General features: G+C 41.5%; 2 long non-coding RNA genes across 2 annotated transcripts in view; one reads left to right on the top strand and one right to left on the bottom strand.

The window, feature by feature from the left end:
• The window catches only part of LOC123513428, a 9,066-nt gene extending 6,686 nt beyond the window's left edge, over window positions 1–2,380 (bottom strand). The window contains exon 1 of the long non-coding RNA XR_006677359.1: window positions 2,244–2,380. This is a non-coding gene — a long non-coding RNA (uncharacterized LOC123513428). The remainder of the gene's footprint in view (window positions 1–2,243) is intronic.
• Window positions 2,381–2,653: 273 nt separating this feature from the next.
• Window positions 2,654–4,082, top strand: LOC123513431. Its single transcript, XR_006677366.1, has 2 exons — window positions 2,654–3,020; window positions 3,864–4,082. It is a non-coding gene; the product is annotated as an uncharacterized LOC123513431 (long non-coding RNA).
• The last annotated feature ends 2,235 nt before the right edge of the window (window positions 4,083–6,317 follow it).

Genomic DNA, 6,317 nt, shown 5'->3' with positions numbered 1-6,317 from the left:
GGTGGAATCTAAAGCTTTTCGTCTTATCAACTCTTCTCCTCTAACTGACTGTCTTGATTCTTTAAGTCACCGCCGCAATGTTGCATCTTTATCTGTCTTCTACCGCTGTTTTCATGCTGTCTGCTCTTCTGAACTTGCTAACTGCATGCCTTCCCCCTCCTGCGGCCTCGCTGCACAAGACTCTCTACTTCTTCTCATCCCTATTCTGTCCATCTTCCTAATGCAAGAGTTAACCAGTATCTTCACTCCTTCATTCCCTACACTGGTAAACTCTGGAACTCTCTACCTGTGTCTGTATTTCCACCTGCCTATGACTTAAACTCTTTCAAAGAGGAGTGTCAAGACACCTCTTACGTTAACTGGACCCTCCTTTTAGATTTTTTGTTTTCTCTTTCTACTTTCCTCTTAACAGGGCCTGGCAACCAGCGGGATTTTTTTTTCCAACACTTTGTTTGCCCTTGGCCAGTGCCCTTGTAATGTAAAAAAAAAAAAAAAAAAAAAATATCGGTATTACCTTGGCTGTCTTCCATTCTAGTGGAACTTTCACTTCATTTAGTGAACTTGTAATTATTTCCCAAATTGTGTGTGTGTGTGTGTGTGTGTGTGTGTGTGTGTGTGTGTGTGTGTGTGTGTGTGTGTGTGTGTGTGTATTTACCTAGTTGTATTTTACGGGAGGGGAGCCTATGGTGGTGTTGTCGCATCTCTGTATCTCACAGTGTCTAATTTTGTGTTCAAGTGGTGGTGGTGGTGGACTTTGCACACACCACCTCTCTGTCCAGTCTGTTCCATATATCTATCACTCTCTCTGTCTTCAGTCTCTTTCTCACCGTTGAAATGTTGCATCCCTTTCTATATTTTATCGCTATTTTTATGGTAACTGTTCTACTGATCTTGCAAACTGCATGCCTCCCTTCCTCCTGTGGCCACGCTGCACAAGGCTTTCTTCTTCCTCTCATTCCTATTCTGTCCAACTCTCTAATGCAAGAGTTAATCAGTACGCTCAATCATTCATCCCTTTCACTAGTAAACTCTGGAACTCCCTCCCTGCATCTGTATTTCCGAATTCCTATAACTTGTCTTCTTTTAAGAGGGAGGTATCGAGGCATTTGCTCCCCTAATTCTGGCTGACGGTTTTGGCACTTTTGATCTCTTTGGAGAGCCAGCGCTCAAGTGGGCCTTTTTCTAACTTTCTTTTTTTGCCCTTGGCTGGCCCTCTTCCCTACATAAAAAAAAAAAAAAAAAAAAAAAAAAAGCTGTTTTTCTTGAAGTCTCTTCTGTAGTTCTTTTGTGAGTTTTAGTCTATGTCCTCTTGTGTCCCTTGTGTCCCTCTTCAGCAGGTCCATCCTATCAGGAAGCTCCATATTATTCATTATTCTGTAGATGGTCGACAGGTCGCCTCTTTCTCTTCTCTGCTCCAGTGTTGGTCAGTCCAGTCTCTTTTCATACGCAAGAGCCGACGAGGTTGGGGCCAGTTTGGTGGCCGCTCTTTGTAGCCTTTCAATTTTGGTGATATTCTTCCTGGTGTGAGGTGACCACAGTACTGCTGCATACTCCAGTCGTGGTCTAATCAAGGATGCCAATAACTTTTTCACCATATCTTCATCAATATATGTGAATGCAATTGTAATATTTCTCAGTAAGTTGTAGGTCTCACCAACAATTTGATTGATATGTTTATTGGGGGACATTTCCTTTGTTATGAGAACTCCCAGGTCCTTTTCACTTTCCACCTTCTTAATCTTCTCTTCTCCAAGTTTGTATTGTCTTGTTATCCTATTTTTGCTCTTCTCAAATTCCATTATGCTACATTTGTTAATGTTGAATTCCATCTCCCATCTTTTCCTCCATTCCCATAGTCAGTTATCTAAGTCCTGCTGTAGAGTTCCACCATCATCGTGCGAGCCAACTTTCTTCAAAAGTTTTGTGTCGTCTGCAAAGAAACTCGTGAAGCTTTAATTTGTGTATGGGTGACTTTTGACGTGCTGGAACGCATTCCTTACTATTACATGTTGTAATGGGTTCGGTATACGGTAATTTTGATTTACGCTAAGGTTTTCAGGAACGCACGTGTACCGTATAACAAGGACTTACTGTATATTGTTATGATATTGTATTTTTGATTGATTGATTTCAGCTTCAATATGGCCTGTGAAGGAAAAGGTATGTAATCTATTTTCTGTATAGCATGTTTATTGTTAAGTCCTCGTTTGTTAGTGTGTCGTGCATGAATACCTTTTTTCGACCTAACAATTAGTCGTATGTTGTATCTATGGTGGTGTTTGCTTGATTTAGGTTGAACCAATACTAAAGTGTGCTTATTGTGTTGTACAGTTTTGTGCATGAGAAGTGAATGTTATTACCTTGAGGTTTTCCTATTACACTTGTGTGTAGTTTGTATTGCTTTGCTTTGCTTTACATTACATTGTTTTTGCTTTGCCTCACTGATTATATTCATATCCTTGACCAAATATACTTTATTGCCAGTTTAACTGGTTTTCATGAATGGAAAGACAATGGTATGATTTTTTTTCCTGAATTGAAACATGTTTGTTTGCATTGATGTAGGATACCTAGCTATGTGTTAAAATGCCTAATGTATATTTGACTTGCTTGTGTGACGTCTCTGCTTGATGTGATCAACTATGTAGCTTTTGTCTGCAGGTACACCAATTTACTTTTCTCTATATATACCTTACTTCTTTTGCTTGTTACATTTATTGTGTATGGTTCAAAAAACTGAAATTCACTCAACATGTTGTGTTCCATTATAATCATTAGTGACTCAAGTATTTTCTGTTCTGTGAAACTAAGCCCTCCTCCTACACGTCATTCCTACCCATTATCCTGATAATTACTCAAATGTCAATTTTTCACTGCTTAACTTTTTATCTTTTTTTTTCAAAGTAATCCCTTTGGAAGAGAATTAAGGGTTAAGACACATTTCAAACTAAGTTGGGCCTCCCACCTTGTTGTTATTTTATGAGAGCCCCTTGTTTGTTTGTTTGTTTGTGTTGCCTTAGGTTAACACCTTTATCATGTAAGACACAGTTTCCCTTACAGTTTTGATCATCACTAGGATTGAGAGACTAACAATTAGTCGTATGTTGTATCTATGGTGGTGTTTGCTTGATTTAGGTTGAACCAATACTAAAGTGTGCTTATTGTGTTGTACAGTTTTGTGCATGAGAAGTGAATGTTATTACCTTGAGGTTTTCCTATTACACTTGTGTGTAGTTTGTATTGCTTTGCTTTGCTTTACATTGTTTTTGCTTTGCCTCACTGATTATATTCATATCCTTGACCAAATATACTTTATTGCCAGTCTAACTGGTTTTCATGAATGGAAAGACAATGGTATGATTTTTTTTCCTGAATTGAAACATGTTTGTTTGCATTGATGTAGGATACCTAGCTATGTGTTAAAATGCCTAATGTATATTTGACTTGCTTGTGTGACGTCTCTGCTTGATGTGATCAACTATGTAGCTTTTGTCTGCAGGTACACCAATTTACTTTTCTCTATATATACCTTACTTCTTTTGCTTGTTACATTTATTGTGTATGGTTCAAAAAACTGAAATTCACTCAACATGTTGTGTTCCATTATAATCATTAGTGACTCAAGTATTTTCTGTTCTGTGAAACTAAGCCCCTCCTCCTACACGTCATTCCTACCCATTATCCTGATAATTACTCAAATGTCAATTTTTCACTGCTTAACTTTTTATCTTTTTTTTTCAAAGTAATCCCTTTGGAAGAGAATTAAGGGTTAAGACACATTTCAAACTAAGTTGGGCCTCCCACCTTGTTGTTATTTTATGAGAGCCCCTTGTTTGTTTGTTTGTTTGTTTGTGTTGCCTTAGGTTAACACCTTTATCATGTAAGACACAGTTTCCCTTACAGTTTTGATCATCACTAGGATTGAGAGACTAGAGTACCCTGACATAGTTTTCTCTTCAACATTTTTAGAACAATAACAACAATTATTATGAGGAGACAAAGCATGATTAATACATTGAAGTATTCATTATTGTTTAAATATCATATTTAGATACTAAACATGAAATAAAAACATAAATAAACCATTGTTTTTCCTGCTACCTTTATTGTAAGTGTTGACTCAACACACTACAAAAAGGTACATACACACATACTGTGTATGTACCTTTGGGCATGTGTATATTGGACTAAGGACTCCACCCTCTGGTTTTCCAAGCTCAAAGACTTCCTCAGAGGAGACTGCACCTTGAAACCAAACCTGTGCTGTTCTATTGTACAAATAGTCCCTGATCCACCCTAATAATCTACCTTTTACACCTTTGAGAATGAGTTCGTCTATAATAATAACATCTTTGTTGGCCCAGTCGAAGGCACCCTTGAGATCAACGAAAGCTCTAAGGCTAGTATTAACGCTTTGGCCACTAGGTATACGATAAAGGAAGATTAGAACATGGCTAAGGGATGCTGGCGTTGGGTAGCCTGTACGTGACGGAGAAGCAGAGACGAGGGAAGGGAGGCGGAAGGTTGAAGGTAGCCCGGCAGGGTGGATGGGACAAGGGGGAGTGTGTGGCGTGAGGATAACAAGCAGTTAGCAGCGTCTTGTTCCATGTCCCTGTGCGAAAGTATGGCAAGAAAACAAATCGAGTGCGGTATATAATTAATCTCCCACCAATCTCATCTTTTTCTTAGCGCTGAAATGTGTCTCGGTGAGCACAAAGTTAGTGTGATCTTATAGTGAGGTGTGGATGTGAGGGCGTGAGGTGGGAGTGTGTCAGCCAAAGGAAGGGCAGCGCATTCGAAGACAGCCGAGGTGATCCCACACCAGCTGAACATATCCTCGGCCTTTTGTCTTGTGGCGGCGGGCGAGTGAGGTTCCGTGTGTGTGTGTGCGCGTGGCGTCGCGGGTAGTGAAGTGATGCTGTGCGTTAGTTTATCCTATTGAGTGCGTCTTCCTCGCGTTGGATTTGGTAAGTTGAGGTTGTTATTTAAGCCTCATTATCACAGCAATAAAGTACTAAGCATTAACCTGAACCACGTGACTCCTATACTGATCTCCGTTAATAATGAAATACTAGCTTTGATAAGCACACCACACTAACTCTCTCCTTCTCCTCTTTACAGGTGAGTACCCGTATCACAGGTCACACCGTGGGACTGTCACCGCTGGAGCAACCCTTCGGAATAAAGTAAAGTACGTTAATTACGGTTTGCTAGGCGTTAGGTGTTAGGCACAGGGCGATAGGCGGCGCGGCTAACCATTCTCTTCCAGGTACATGTTAATTATCTAGTCTTCCCCAGTAATGCCTTGGTTAGCGCACCGTGGCGGCGATCCAGGAGCCTCGTGCTGCTGGTGGTGGTGGTGGTGGTGGCGTGGCTGGCTGGCTGGCTGGCTGTGGCGGGCGTGCACGTGCTATCATATGGTATGTGAATGATTGAGTTTAGTAGGGTTAGTGAAATGATGGCCCTTGACATTCATTCCCAATGCTTGTGGCTCTATTAACTGTTTTCGGTGAGCAGTGACTGTGCGGCGGCAGGGGTGAGGAAGGGAGACGTGAGGGGCGGCCAGGTGGTGGTGGACAGTGACCGGCGCCACAGTGACAAGCCTACACGAACATAGTGACAATAGCCATGATAACAACGAAAAGAACAGCGTGTGTGTAGCCTCGGTAAACACGGACACAAGATGGGTTAGGATGTGTGTGTGTGTGTGTGGCTGGGGGTGAGTGGGGTACCTACTGCTGGTGACGGCAGCAGCCAAGACCAGCCGCAGTCTTCACCAGCAGCAAACGTAAGTAATATATTGATGTAAGTCATCATTTCACGGTGCTGTCATGTCATAACCTAACGTTGGTAACCTCCATAACAACATATCAGTGAACTAACACCTGCAGGTACTTCAAAAACCCCAATAATTCAAGCCTTCAATATGTAAACAAACCAGCCCTCTGACCCGTCACCTCATTCTCAAGCCATTATCTGCCTCATCTCTCACTCAGCACAGGCCAGACAGGTCACAAAGTGAAGCTACAGATGTACTCTTTCATGTTCGTCGTTGAAATATATCAGCAATTGTCTAATTTGTGTGTTATGGAAGCTCAGTGAAGGGAAGGGGATGTGACGTCACGAGCCGCCATGTTGTGACGTCATCAGCGGCTCCCGCCCAAATGTCCCGCCGGTCCCAGACTGTCGATCTCCCCTATTATTTATATTTGTCTCTGTTCATTTATTTCGAGTCACAAGCACCTTTTGACGGTTTCCAATGATAGTGGGTTGTGTTTTGCGTGTGTTCCATGCCTGAGTTGAGTGAAGTGCGGTGA

Source organism: Portunus trituberculatus, chromosome 36 (assembly GCF_017591435.1).
Source record: "Portunus trituberculatus isolate SZX2019 chromosome 36, ASM1759143v1, whole genome shotgun sequence".
Classification (NCBI taxonomy): Eukaryota; Metazoa; Arthropoda; class Malacostraca; order Decapoda; family Portunidae; genus Portunus; species Portunus trituberculatus.
The sequence above is the reverse complement of the archived record's forward strand: the minus strand, read 5'-3'. Positions and strand labels throughout refer to the sequence as shown.